This window comes from Rattus norvegicus, chromosome Y, assembly GCF_036323735.1.
Source record: "Rattus norvegicus strain BN/NHsdMcwi chromosome Y, GRCr8, whole genome shotgun sequence".
NCBI classification, from domain to species: domain Eukaryota; kingdom Metazoa; phylum Chordata; class Mammalia; order Rodentia; family Muridae; genus Rattus; species Rattus norvegicus.
The window spans coordinates 18561078-18577019 of record NC_086040.1 but is presented as its reverse complement, the minus strand read 5'-3'; the positions used below and the strand labels follow the sequence as shown (position 1 = coordinate 18577019).

Genomic DNA, 15942 nt, shown 5'->3' with positions numbered 1-15942 from the left:
AATAAATGCACACAACCATAGCGTGTCCCTGAATACCTTCTAACAGAGCTGTGACCCTGAAATCCTTAGAAGAAAAAAAATTCAATTGCACTCAGACCAATCTTCTGCTGACTGACTGTTTCCTGGGCCAATTCATCCTTTCACACCTGTTGTGCACCTGCAGACTCTAGGAAGGAGACAAGAGATGAGTGTATGTGTGTGTGTGTGTGTGTGTGTGTGTTTGTGTGTGTGTGTATGTATGTGTGTGTATCTGTATATTGGTTATCATCTGTGTGTCTGTGTTTGTGTATATGTGTGTGTATATGTGTGAGTGTGTCTGTATATGTTTATGTGTCTCTCTGTGCCTGTATACAATTGTTTCTGTGTGTTTCTATATGCATGTATGTCTGTCTGTGTCTCTCTGTGTATATGTCTGTTTTTCTGTCTATGTCTCTTTGTGTGTGTTTCTGTGTATCTCTGTGTGTGTGCATATGTGTCTCTGTGTGTGTGTGCATGTGTGTGTGCATGTCTCTGTGTGTGTGTGTGTGTGTGTGTGTGTGTGTGTGTTAGCCATGCATAAGTTAACCAACCTCACACAGACTGTTTGAATTGCTTTTCTTTTTTAGAAGGTTGGCGAATCTTTCTCTTGTCCTAAAAAACCACACTGGTTCTCAACTGTCTCTGTGAAGCCATAACAGTTTGAATGATTTTCATGTGTGAGGAGTCTGTCCTATTGAAAATTGCTTTCCTGGATACAATATCACTTGAAAAACAAATCTCAACATTTACTTTCCTTATTCCGTGATCCCTCGGGAATTATTCCATTGTTGTTATTATTATTATTATTATTATTATTATTATTATTATTATTTACAGGATTATTCCATTATACTGTTTTCTGCATTGTTACCAGTGTGCTAAAGTTCATTGACGGCAGGAAGAAAGATTTTTTTTTATGTTGGTTTTATTGGAGGCCATGTTTTTGTTCTTAGAACTGAAAGATTTATTTACATGCTCCCAGGAGCAAATACATGCAAGTACAGAAAGTTCCTTGGACGTCTTCATGAGTCTGATACCCTCACATATTCCTTTGATCTACTTGAGAAACAGAGAATTTAGATGGGCAATTAAAGTATGGTGAGCAAAGACCAAGGTAGGGAGAAATAAGACAGTTTTCCACAATGTTTCAGGCTTTGGGGATTGGTAGACATTACATAACCATCTTTTTATTCATAGCAGGAATAGTCAAAATTATTAACAGAAGTCAGAAAATTTTATCAACATTTATGCTGGCTGATTTAAATATCCATATTTCATCTCTGGAACATTATATATTCTCTTTCAGGTTCTTCATGAAATTCTTTGAAGAAGTGAAAACTGGTATGTGTTTATGTGCTCACATTTGCAAAGTATCGCAGTTGCTCTAGTGATGGATAGATGGCACAACTTTCAAGAGACAAACTGACTTTCTTGCCAAAGAAATAAATCTTCACCTTCATGGAGGTAGTATCGTTCTTAGGTGCAGAAGTTTAAAATCCAATGAGAATGCTTCCTACACCTACCATTTCCTGTGTATTGTAATATCTTAGGAATGGGTTTTCTCTTTGCATTTTGTTTCAAGTGTTAAGATCTACAAGAAAGTTTTCAGTGTGTGTACTATTTGGAGATGTTGTCTTTTTTCTTTGCTATAGATGGATTCTGGGTTGTAGACTCTCAGCCATTTTCTGATCCATCTGTCACAGTGGGGCTGCAAATGAGATGAGTCTTCATCAGGAATACAGGAAAGAAGACAGGTAAGGTAATAGATGAGTCCCTGATGTATTTATCCCCTCTGAATCTGAGATGACGGTTTTCATCATCCGGTATATCTAAACAATAATTTGAAACAAAGTACACTCACATGTGTTTAAGCCTTTGTACTTTACATTGTGTAAATATTTGCAATACAGAGAGCTTTAAAGGTAATAAAGTTGTGTGATGTGTGTAACTCATTTAATAGATTCCCTTGTATAACTTAAAAGAATATATAAATGGTATTCCTTCATGTTGTATATAATGAAGACAGTGTCTCTTCTAACAATATATGTAGTAATTTTTACCTCTATAAAACAATATGTTCATATCTTGCCTAAACATCCAGCACAATTACTTATGGGATACTTCCTATACTTACTCAGTGTTTTTCCCTAAATATTGACTTCAAAATGCATTTAGCAGAATAGATATTGAGGAGGATGGAGGGAGGGAGGAAACTGAATGGGAGGGGATGTAGGGAAGGGAGTGGGCTTTGGAGGAATTAGGTATAGGGAAAGCAGGGAAAAGAGAATGGAAATCACAAGTGTGGGGTGCACATCTCTATAAAGTGCCAGAGACCTGGGAAAGGCGAGGCTCCAGGATGTCTATTGGGGTGATTCTAGCAGTGGTGATAAAGATCCTTAATTGGCCACTTATGTACCCAGGCATGACTCACAGTGATGTGACAAGGACAAAAACCCACCCATAAAACCTTCAATCTAAAATGAACACAGCCTACAAGACCTTCAGAGACAAAGATAGATAGAGCAGACATGGGAGGAATGTCCAACTAATGGTTAGCGCATATTGAGACCTACCCCATGGGCAAGCACCAATCTCTAACACTAGTAAAGATACTCTATCGTGCTTGCAGACATATTCCTAGCATAACTGTTCTCTGAGTGATTCCACCCAACAGCTGAGAGAAACAAGTGTAAATATTCACCACCAAACTTTAAATGGAGCTTGGGAAGTCTTATGTAAAAAAAAAGGTGAAGAATCGAGGCCCAGATGATATGAGGGACTCCACAGGAAGACCAATAGAGACAATTCACAACGACTCTTGGAGTTTGCCAAAGACTGAACCACCTATCAGAGAGTGAACGTGGACTGAACCTGAGCCCCCAGGACATAGGTAGCAAATGTGTAGCTTTGTCTTTTTAAAGGTGCCCCCGGTGTTTAAAGGTGTTGGAATCCCATGAAGTTGCAGCACCGATTTTGGGATATAAAGTGAGTAAATAAATAAATGAATTATAAAGAAACACATATCCCATCTACAGATAACAGGTTTTGGGAAAGCCCAATTCTAATTTTACGATATCCGCATGAAGACAAAGCCTGTGGAGTGCTATATCCTTAGAGGCCATAATCATTTTCATTCTGTTCTTCAATCAGATTCCCCAAGCTCCACCCCTGGTTGGACTAGTGGGTTTCTGCGTCTGTCTGAGTGAGCGTCTTAGTGGAGTCTCTCAGGGGGAAGCCAGGGTAGACTCCTGTCTGCAAGCATAACAGAGTGTCATTAATAGTGTCAGGGATCGGTGCTGATCAATGGGGGACATCTTAATCTGTACTAACCATTGGTTGACCATTCCTCACTCTCTGCTCTATACATGCACCCTGCATTTCCTGTGGTCAGAATAAATTTTGGGTCAAAAGTTGGTGTCTCTATCACTCCATTTTGGTTGCTCTCTGGCTACAGGAGGAGGGCTCTTCAGGTTCATATCACTGAGGCTGTGAGTCTCAGCTAAGGAAACACCCAATGATTCTTGGGAATCTCTCTTACCCCAGCTCTATGCCTCTTTCTGGATATGACCTCTACCTCCCCACCCCTATCCATCTTGGCTGCATTGTCTGGACTCAGTAGCAGAGGATGCGATTAGCATCACAGAGACTGGATATGTATCATGAGGGGATAACCCTGTGGGATCAGAAACTCCTCAGAAGTGAAAGGGCTGGGAGAAAGATTGTGAGAAGTGTGAACTGGAGCAGGGTAGTGTGCAGCATGTAAAGTGAATAAATAAACAAATAACTATGAAAATAACTAAGTCTACTTGAATGAAAAAAGCAGTTGTGTGTGTGTGTGTGTGTGTGTATGTGTTGTTTGTGTGAGTATATGTATATGAAGGTAAGAAGCAGTTGTGTGTGTTAGTATTAAATTATCACATTTGGGAAAACAGTGGTCTATGAAGAAGACACGTCAGCTTAGGCACTATATTTCCAAAAAATGGCGTTTGCTGAAGATGAAGAAATGATTTGGTGATTTATAGCATTATCCCTTCTTCCAGAGAACCCAGGGACAATCGCCAGCTCCCATGTGAGAGCTCACAGGTGGCTGTAATTTCAGCATCACAGAATCTCACACCCCTTCAACCTCCTGGGCACTAGGCATGCATGTGTTGCACACGTAGACAAGCACGTAAAACACTTACATATGTACAACAAAAAGTACAAAGCAGTTCCTGGTTGACATAATTTGATTTATGTGAATATTCAAAGTGATAATCACAGTCAAATAAACATTGTATTGATCCATAATACAATCAAAGCCAGAAAAAGTTAACAATCACCTGAGTCACTTAAAATCTATTTATTTATAAATTTGCAAGAAAAAAATGCAGTGATAAAATTTAAATTTTATTAATATCCAAATTAATAAACATTAGTATACTCATATATAGCTGAAAAAATATACTTTCGACATATTTGTTTAGCTCTTATAAATATTGCAGTTAGTGGATAGTTTATTGTTGGATTTTGTAGGTGTTTATTTTCAGTCATTAACCCATAAACTCTGTAAACTCATGCAGAATACATTACAGGAACTGAGGATCTCTTCTTTTGAATCCAGGTAAGTTGTGATCTGTTTTCTATCTTGTCTGATCATTTTTCTCTATGTATATATGAACAAGTATATTCTTGTTCTGGCTCTGTGTCTTCCAGTTTTGTCAAGCTGGTAGCTGATAGCTGGAGAATATTTAATTTTTGAAGATCATTTTTGAAGCTATTTCCCGATGTCTGCACTCTCAATGTTGTAGGTTTTTGAAATGCGTGGCCAAATGAACAGCTATTCAGGGACTATACATGCCTTTTAACTACTGTTATTTTGACTTTTTGAAAGAAGAAATCAGAAAGGTATGGAGTTTGGGGTAAGGGACTCTGTGGGGGAAAACAAGAAGGACAACAGCATTTGAGACATAAATAAATTAATAAAATATATAAATACAAAAAATAAAGCAGAATTCAAACTATACAGGAAAATCAGATTTATTTGATAGGAAACAGTATGATTATATATCGTAACCTAATTCCTGAATTTTAGATACTTTAATCAATCTAATGACTAATTCTTAAAAATCAGAAAATTAAAAAAAAACTGTTAAAAGTACCACTGTAGGTTGTCCAAATCATAACAACAAAGTTTCTAGAACTGTACACTTTCTATGCCTGTATCCAATCCAGAAATCCAGTTGATATTTAGTTATTTCATATCTTACGTCATTCTTTTCTGTGATAATTCATTACTATTTTTATCTTCTGTGACCACACCTTTGAAGATAAATAATTACTCTGCTAGAATGTCTCTGAATTTGGATTTGGCCATTGGTTTTTCTCTTTTAGATTGAGATTACATGTACTTGACACAGATACCAAAACGTGTTTCTTGCTTTGCTTAATGCAGTTAAACATTAGGAGGATGCATGTCATGTTAACAACACGCAATTGCGGAGCAATGAAATTATTTTAAATTATTTTCCTTTCATAGTTAAAATATTTTAATGTATTTTTTTTGTATTTCCTTTTAAAGTAATAGAAGTTATAGGAGAATTACTTAATGCCTATGGAAAGACTCTGTGTCTCTTCAATACTTTAGGCATTTTTTTTCAGCATCTCGGTCATTTTTTTTAAAAACATTTTGATCTGAGTTGTCCTTACTGCATGTAAGTAGACTCAGAACAATGAATCCGAGGAGAATATAATAATTGTCCTTCTGTTTTGGTGACTCATGCGTAAAACAATTCTGTAATTTTAGTGTCATGGTAATTTTTTAATGTCTTCCATATTTTCAGCACACTTAAATGGATATTTATTTTTGTTTCATTATACTCATAAAGACTCAAGATTCTAATTTTACATTATTTATTTTCTTGTTGAATAGCAACCTGAATCTAATTATCTGACACTAGATGACTTATATTTGTATTCTGTCACTTGTAAACCAACATCAATTCCTGTATAATGTGTGTATGCATGCTTGTGTGTGTGCGTGCGTGTGTGTGTGTGTGTGTGTGTGTGTGTGTGTGTGTGTGTATCTGAAACTATGATATTAATGTTGAGAATCACCTGGCTGAAATTCTTTTCCACCGCCCTATTAGAAATCAAAAAGTGGGGGTTGGGGATTTAGCTCAGTGGTAGAGCGCTTGCCTAGGAAGCGCAAGGCCCTGGGTTCGGTCCCCAACTCCGAAAAAAAAAACAAAACAAAACTAGAAATCAAAAAGTGGAGGAAAGACTACTCATTTTCCAAAATCATAGAACCTGGGTGCCCAGAACTGAAGTAAGGACTGACCAAATGGTACACAAAGCAAAGGCTAACAATTCACTGTCCTGATGACTACTTAGCATTTCCAGTTCAATGCAATGAATTTACATGTACTGAGGAATATGGAATTGTAGCATAACGAGCTTAGAACATTTACAAACAATTTCTGGAATATTTCCAAATAGCTAAGAATTGATACAGGGAATTTTCAAGGCCCCTGAGACATTAGCGTGTGGTTGAAACTCTGCCCAGATGAAAACGGATAAGTACTGGACTAATCTACTAAAGTAATTTAGAAGCAAGCATACTTTACAATTGTTTACGATTAAGCATGGTGGTGAATAAAGAGAACACTCTAAAATAAAGTTATGTTTCTTAAAGTTTGTTTGAAGACAGCAAGAAAGAGCACAGTGGTTTTGGTTTCTTTCTTTCACAGACTTTGTACCTTTTAGAAAGAGCACTTTGGGATCCTTAATTACCTATTTTTTATCAGATCTTTCTTCAGACCCAGAGTTCTTTTCAGTGCTGCTTTCACTTCTTGGTTCATTAACCTATAGATGATGGGGTTCAGCATGGATGTCACTGTGGTATGGAAGATGACCAAGAATTTATCAACTCCTTGTGGGTGTTTAGAATTGGGTCTCATGTAGTTTTGTCCCAAACCTACGAGGCAACCTATTCCCCATGAAACAATTGGTGGATCATTACACAGTGTTTCATTTGATTTTATTTGAACAGGTGATATAAGTTAACTGTACAGATTAATAAGCCTCAGTTTGATATTTCCATAATGCAGAGAGCATGCAATGAACCAATGTAACTACGTTTTTTCACTGACTTTTCTGCAACTTACCAAAAGTTAGGATACTCTACACTACTATTAGGGGAAAAATGACTTCCATAGGATATAAAAATCCTTACTTGATTTTCAGATATTTTTCATATTTCAGAATTTTTATGTATTCTTCATACATGTATCTACAATGCACCATGATCACACCTATCCTTAACATGGTTCTACTCTCTCCAGATACATTTCTTTCCAGTTTCATCGTCTTCGTACTTTCCTTTTTTCTTTCTTTGTAATCCATTTGTTTACTGAGTACTGCCTAGTGGGATATTCCCTAATCTTGTTGTCTTAATCATGTGCAGGACGTGTTCATAAGATTGTAGCTGATTTGAGGATATAGGTCCAATAACTGTGTCATGTCTAGAAGTCACGATTGCATCTTCCCACTCCTCACATTCTGCCTTCTCCTTTTCTACAATGTTTCCCCAGCCTTATGCTCAGCTTTCTTCTTCTATCGGTCTTAGCACTTATACCAGTTACACATATCTCCATTAATTGCTGCACAGTACACCTATACATTTCTCTCCACAGCTCATGAATCCTGTAATCTATGGACAAAAACAATAAAAATTGGAAGACAGTTTGACAACATGGCCATTTAGCAAAACAGGAGCCATATGAAACTCACTACAACCTTCTGAGACATGGGAATACTTTGACCATGTTTATAACATGACATCTGACTTTCCTTCTATAGAAGAGGCTTCAAAGTCAAACAAACAGTAGTTGCCTACTTTCATAAGATTAAGTCATTTTTCCTCACAGTTTTGTTTTTATCAATTGGGACAATGATATCTAACTTCATCAATATCTGTGCCAGTGATGTAGTTTTGCTTTTGTTATGGCTACATACAGGTCTAGTGTCTATATATGTTATTTATCCAATTTTGTAACATGGATATTGTGAACAGTGAAAAGATAAACTCAATTAATGAAGGTATCACAGTACTATACAGGTAGATTCCTTCAGGTACATATTCCTTCAGTGGTACAATTGAATCACAAGTGATTTCAGTTTTTATTTTCTATATCGACTTCTATAGTAGCTATTTTAAAATTCACTCCAAGCAACTGAATACCAGAGTACATTTTTCCAGCTACACAGTATAAACATTGTCAATTGTATGTATACTTCACCAATGATTGGTGGGTTTAGTATTTTTCACGTACATTTTGATAATTATTGTGCAATTATTTTAAGCATTTTTCAAGTATGTAACATATTTCTGAAGAATAAGGTATATTTGGTCTTATGCTATGGATATGATCCCTATGTCAGATAAAGAGTTGGAAAACACCTCTTTTATGATAAGGTAAATTCCATCATCATTGCACTGATTCTTCTACTGAGTTTCAAGTGCTGTACAAGAATATATATATATATATATATATAATCTAAAAATATCTATGGTAAGTTGAAGGAGAGGAAAATGTAATCCTCTGTTCCTGTATTTGTTCATGATAAAAAGCATGTTATTAAATGGGAAATGACTTTTATGTTTACTACTCTAGCTCAATCCTCAATACTCAGTTATATTTTATTTGTCTACTGTCCTTATTTATGGTACATCTATGCCTGTCTTCTGAAGAAATTTGCATTCCCAGACCCCTATTTACGACCTCTTGTAGTAAGGAGAGAGAAGCTAAACAGCTATCCAAGTAGAAGTCCACAAATAGAGATTGGATTTAGAGCACATTATTTATCTACAGTGAGACTATAATCTAGGAGATTACTGTTAAAGATATAGCAAATTTAGTAATTAATTTTTTTTTAAATTTCCATACCAAACGCTGCCCCTCGCTTGTCACTTCCTCACAGAGTCTCTGTCCCAATCCTCTTCTCTCCTAAGATGATGACATGCCTAGTTATGGCCCCAACTCTGAAACATCGAGTCTCTTCGGAATTAGGCCCACCCTCTCGAATTGCAGCCAGACAACGTAACCCTGTTTGGGAACAAATTCCTCAGTCAGGCTACAATTTTCAGGACATCCCCCACTCCAGTTTTTCAGGAAGCCACATGAAGATTTACCTACATGTCTGCCCCATATCCACTAGGGATCTAGGACCACCCTGTGCATGATCTTCGGTTGGGGCCTCAGGCTCTAAGAGTTCCCCGTGGTTTAGGTTAGTTGACACTGTTGGCCTTCCTGTGCAGTTCCTATTGCCTTTTGTGCCAAAAAACTTTCCTCAAGCTCCATTCACTGCTTGGCTGTAGGTGTCTCTATCAGCCTGACTCAGCTGTTGGGTGGGGTCTCTCAGTACAACATGGTCCTATCTGCAAGTGAAACAGAACAACATTAATAATGTCATGAATTAGTGCTTACCCATGGAATGGATCTCAATTTGCACTGGCAATTCACTCAGTCCCTGATTTTCTTTTATACTTGACAAATATTGCATAGAATGCTTTGTGGGTGTACTTGTGTCTTTAATCCTCCAGTGGTGGTCCTTCCTGTCTACAGGAGTTGACCTCTTCATGTTCCATATCACCAAAGTGAGTCACAACTTAGGTAACCCCCATTGATTCGTTGGTACCTACCCTAACCCAGGACTCTTTCTCATCCTGGAAATTTCCCCTATGTCCTCATCTCAGTAAGTTTAAGATTTCCTTTCCTTCTCATGACTATCTTGCCATATCTTCTGGGTCTTCCCACACATAAACCATTCTCTTCTCCCTTCCTTCTCCAATCCAGTTCCTTCCCTCAATCTCCCTCCAAGACGAATTTATTCCCCATTATAAGTGAGAGTCAAGCATCTACACTTGGGCCTTACTTCTAGTTTATTTTCTTTGGATCTCTGAGCTTTGCAGAGGGTATCCTGTAGTTTATGGATAATATGAACTTATAATTGAGCAATTTCAATAACCCTGCAGAATCATATTTTTTAGTAGTCTATCAACATTGAAAATTATAGTTTAGTGTGAGTGAATGTCAAGAGGGGCAAAAATTAAGCAAAAATCATTTTAAAACATAGATCAAATCATAGATTTTACCAGTTGATATTCTATTATATTGTCATATTCAGCCATGTTCAGTTAAATTTAACCACAGACCACCCCAAAGTTAGGATTTATAAAATACCCTACAGAAACCTGGGAAGAAATGCTACAAAAATAAATTCATGCCTAACAAATAAACAAAATGTTTTATATTTGTTTTAACACAGCATCTATCCATTTTCATTGTTTTGATTGGTTCTGTGTATATTCACAACCCAAGAAATTTGTATTTAAATCAGGAAACAACTTATGAGATTTAGTTCTCTCTATTATATAGACTATGAAGACTAAACTTAGATATCAATGCTTAATAGAAAGCAATTTTACATGTTGTGTCATTTCACTGTTTCTCAGATATTTTTGTATAATTGAAAAAGTATAGCTAAATCTTGTTATTTAATATTTTTCCCATTCCATTTCAATTTCTACTTTAATTCTGAGTAATAAGTCACAGTGGGATATGATTACATATATTGGGCCCATACAAATTTTTTTAAAAATTATAAGGCAAAGTTTTATATGCTAGAAAGTACACTATAGGGAGTACATTATACTGTAAATTTAGTTCATCCTTTTTCATTAGTTATCTCTGAATGACTATTATTTACTAATTTGTTTTAAATTTTTAGAAGTATTGTGTGTGTTTCTTTGTATGTGTGTGTGTGAGTGTGCCTGTGTGTGTATACATACATGCATATATATGTATATTTAATAATTCAAATCTAATAAGACCAGAGAAAGTTGCTTGAATGATATTGATAATTTATGGATGCAGTTAATTTTTGTATATGCTGTATATATAACCTTGAAAACATTTTCTGTGTATTTTTTCAAAATCAACTTTTAAATATGTATACTAGATCAAACCTGCTAATTGCAGTTGTAGCTTTTTTCACACTAATATTATCTTAGTAGATGTCTAGAAATAAATAAATGGATTCATGAATCATATCTTAAATCCGACTGTAGGTAGAATCAATGATATATTTTTCTTTTGATCACCTTTAGGTCATAAATTATATATTTAATTTGCTCTATTTATATTAGAAACGTGTGCCACATTGTATATATGTATTCTTTGATAACTTCCTCCTGTCAACAAACATTAAGAATTAATGATTTATATACATTATTACAAAATCTAAGAACATTCAGTTACCTCCATTATCAACTACCATAATGCATAAATATTAAAACCATTTCCTGATTGACGCTATTAATTAAAAGTATTTGATATACCGTTCCTATAAACCTATTTTGATATTATCTCTCAGAGTTTCTTCAAGGAGTTGTCTAACTTTTAGTAAAGGGAAATATAGTAAAATTGTTAGTATCTTTGAATCACAAATGATGTCAGTATTTTTTCATTCTATATTCCTTTAAATTGTAAAATACAGTTTTGTTTAAATAAGTCATAAAAATGGGACATATTGGCTATAGACAGCAAAAGAGACCAAAGAAATTAATGCCAAACTCTAATATTTATGCTAATATCAGAAATGGGAAATGAGAGCGGGAGTCCCAATCTCATGCTCCCTGCCTCCAACTTACTGCTCCCAAACACTCTGGGAGAGAAAGCTCACCACTGAAACTGGTGTGCACTCCTGAGACTGCAGAGCAGAAAGGACCACCAACACTGTCCACCCCTGCCCACATCCCTGGCCCAAGCGGATACTGAATACATTCTATGGGTTCCCTTGGATAAGGGCACAGGAGCAGGTAATCCGCTGCATCTGAGACACTGCCGGACCATGAAGAGACTGACTGGATTAACAGTTTTCTGCACCCAAATTCCATGTGAGGGAGAGCAAAACCTTCAGAGAGGCATACACGCCTGGGAAACCAGAAGAGTCTACACACGGCCCACATCTCTGACTTCAGAGGAAAACACCAAACTCCGTCTGGAACCCTGGTGCACGAAAGCTGCCAGAAAGTGTGGCACAGATCTTCCTGATTGCTGCCGCTGTGGAGAGCTCATAAGCAACACCCCACGAGCAAACAAGAGCCTTGGGACCTCAGGTAAGACAAACCTTCCAGCTCCAAGCGACCTGCCTGGTGAACTCAAGACACAGGCCCACAGGAACAGCTGAAGACCTATAGATAGTAAAAGCTACACCCCCGAAAGCAGAACACTCTGTCCCGATAACTGACTGAAAGAAAACAGGAAAACAGGTCTACAGGACCCCTGACACACAGGCTTATAGGACACTCTAGCCACTGTCAGAAATAGCAGAACAAAGTAACACTAGAGATAATCTGATGGCGAGAGGCAAGTGCAGGAACCAAAACAACAGAAACCAAGACTACATGACAGATTTTCAAGTACATCTGAGGACTCCAGCAGAGTAACTCTTGCTCAACACAATACCCTTCATGTTATTTGTGACCCTCACCGGGACCACTTACTGCTAGGTGACAGAAATCTGACTCATTTTTAAGTTTTTTTTATCTCATGCTAATTTTTGATGCTTTCTTTCCCCAACAGAATAGTTAGTCAACAGGCCTGTGTACCAGATATCAGCTGCATGACCAGAGGTTGGTTACAATTTACCTCACTGCTGAATTCACATCTACAAGGATTTTTTTTTTTTATGAGAAGGCCTTGATCTTCTAGAATGTAGAATGATGTTGTCTGTGGCTTTCCTTGGCTCCCTCCATTCTCTCAAGGTTCATATCAGTGAAGAAACTGCACACCGAATGTAAAACACACTAATTTGGTCACAGGGTAGACAAAATCCACAAAACTTTTCTGAATGGGTTTAGAACATAGTGGACAGGATATACGTTCAGCTTAGTCAATGAAATGCCCCCCCCCCCCCGTATACCTAATAGACAAACGTTTACCCACCTGGATTGACTTGTTAGCTATGCCTGCTTACCCTGCTTACCTGGTGCCCAGGCTGTGAAGAGGAGACTTTGTTCTCAACAAGGGATAAAGTGGTGGACCCACATCTTACCCTTGCTCACTGTTTTCCATTTCCTCCAAGGTAAGCAGATTCCTCCAAAAGGGGTTCCCATTTTCAGGGAAATGGCACCTGGCTTCAGGACTGAGCTATGAGCCCAGTCAACAAGAAAAATCTTCATAACCAAGACAAAGTAAAACTTTTCTCTCTTTTAGTGCTGAGGGAAGGGCAGCTATGATGTTGTCTTCTTTATTGTTAGTACTTCTTGAGACAGAGGAGGGGGAAGAGCATTATTATTATTACTATTATTATTATTATTATTATTATTTTTATTTTTATTTTTATTTTTATTATTATTATCAAAAGTACTTTAGGCTGCTAAGCTGATTCAGCATTTAAGAGCACTGACTGTTTTTCCAGAGGTCCTGAGTGCAGTTCTCAGTAAACACATTGTGGCATACAACCATCTATAATGGAATCTGATGTCCTCTTTTGGTGTGTTTGACAACTATAATATTCTCATATTAAGCAAATAAAATAAATCTTTAAAATAAATAAATAAATAAATAAAAATTAATAAATAAAACTTTACCTACCTAAGTCTAAGTTACTGTGCTACTGTTGCTGACCAGCTTTCTTTGTTCCTCTTAGGACAGGAAATGCATTCCATGTCTATTTAAATCCATGACAAGAGCTCACAAACTACTTGCCATATCTCAAGACTGCTATTCAAACCACAGCTTCTGCTATTCTGAGTAATGAAAAAGCTTCCCACCACACTCCTATCCTGTCTTCATATTCTACCACTGAGAGGCACATGATAAAATTAAATTATGCATGGGGACATTGGAGATGCTGTTTCTTGTGATGTGAGAAAACTAGGGTTAACAAAGGGAGGTCAAGACAGTCAACAAAAAACTGGGCATAATGGCTATCTTTTGTTCAAATCCTGTTGGTACAATGGCTCAGTATACCTGAGAGTTTACCGAACTAACAGGTCATCTTCTGGAGCTCAATAATCAGTTTCTCCATCTTCTTAATCTGTTGAACTTGCTCACTGATGGTCGAAGGTTGGGATGGTGCCTTCCCAGCAGATCCTCTTGATAAACACAAGAGAACATGCATAGTAATGGCCCAGGTACAGGAGAGAATATGCTAAGTCCCCCAATGAAGCAGGATGAAAGGGGAAATCTACAGACAATTGGAAGCACTGAAATAGGAGGAAAACTCTCTTCAAGTGGGATCTACTAGCTACTTTTTGCTACTAACGATGATTGGTAGACATATGCCTCACTCACTTCTGTAGTCCCCCTGGCCCTAAAAACAGGCTAAACCAACACATGAAGGAATGGAGGAAATTTTCAGTTCGTATTTGATGTGATGCAGATAAGTCCTGCGGTCCATAGTGGTCCGGACCAAAAGCCTTAATCATGTAATTTCAAGACAAATATTCAGAGACCTTGATACATGTCCACGGGAATAGCCCCCTCAGTTCTTGTCAAAAAATTCCAATGACATGTACAGGAATCCTCTGAAGATGAAAGTTAATGTTATTATTATTATTCTTTCTCACTCAGAGTGAAATTAAGGAGCTCATACTAGTCCAACTGCTCTCTGCCAAACATTCATTAGATATTCTTGTCTCTGGATTTGTTCTTTAGGAATCCAGAGGCTTCAGATCAAAAATCCCACTCCTAGAAGGCAGGAGCCTAGACCACCTCCTCCAGGAACCTCCCCAGTATAAGCCCAGGGCTTACTCTCTCTGCTTTCCACCAGATCATTTTTTGCACTTTTATAACAAGAAAGAAATTCCAATTTCTTCTTCCTCTCTCTGTTCTCTCCATGCTCTCTGTTTTCTAGGTTAATAGCTTGATCACTCTGAAACAATGTCTGTTGTTAAACCTAAGCACTAACTAAATGCCACAAGGGCAGTTTCTGTTTCCATAACATTAGTGACATCACAGAGAATACCATGGAAATTCCAGCATACATTAGAATATCCATAAGAGGTTCCCCTTCAACAGCATATAACTACCCATTAACTAGATCTTCTCCAAATCAACAAGCAAATTTGCCCTTTCCAGTAGCTTTTCCTGAGACACAAGGGAAGACTTTCCATCACTCACTGTTCTAACCCAGACATATCACTGATTTATTGAAAATTTTCCCACCTTCATGCATGAATACTGAAGACTCAATTTTCAAACACAGCCCAGAAGTGGTTCCTCCCCACCTTATGTAGCACACACAAAATGACAAGGCATAAAGGAAGCTGACAACTTAGGTCAGGATGATTGTCAGTGAAGCAATGATCCACCCAGTTAATCCATCTCAGGGGACATCTTCTATAGCTAAATGTCTAATTTCTTCAATTTCCTCATCTATTGGTCCTGATAATTAATATTGTAGAGTTGGAATGCTGCCTTCCCAGTAGGCAAGGTGCATGAATAAATACAATTAGGCTAAGACTTGGGTAAGATCCACATTGTAGTGCAGTTTGTATGGGGGAGTAAAACATAAAGAAAACTTACATAAATTCTGATAAAAACTTCCCTCAGAGCCTCAAAAATAACTTATTTTATCCATGAGGGTGTTAGTGATGTGATCAGATGTTCACAGTTCTGTCTATAGGTAGAATTTGAGTCATCAAAACCAAACACTCACAGAAAGCATGATGGGCCAACCTTGGAATGAGCAATTAGGAAGTCAAGCTGAAGTATAGAGAGGAATCATGTGGAGGAAACAGACAGAGATAAAGAGAGAGAGACAGGCAGACAGGCAGACAGACAGAGACACAAACACACACACACACACACACACACACACACAACAAAGCAGCATTCACAGGAAAAAAAGATGTTGTAGATCTTTGGTAAGGAG

At 37.3% G+C, this 15942-nt stretch overlaps 1 long non-coding RNA gene across 1 annotated transcript; it reads right to left on the bottom strand.

The window, feature by feature from the left end:
• Positions 1 to 4399: 4399 nt before the first annotated feature.
• On the bottom strand, positions 4400 to 15061 carry LOC134484315 (uncharacterized). The gene is made up of 6 exons (XR_010061719.1): positions 14820 to 15061; positions 13117 to 14161; positions 12711 to 12845; positions 9195 to 9436; positions 8946 to 9104; positions 4400 to 4929 (listed from the first exon to the last, which is right to left on the bottom strand). It is a non-coding gene; the product is annotated as an uncharacterized LOC134484315 (long non-coding RNA).
• Positions 15062 to 15942: the final 881 nt, after the last annotated feature.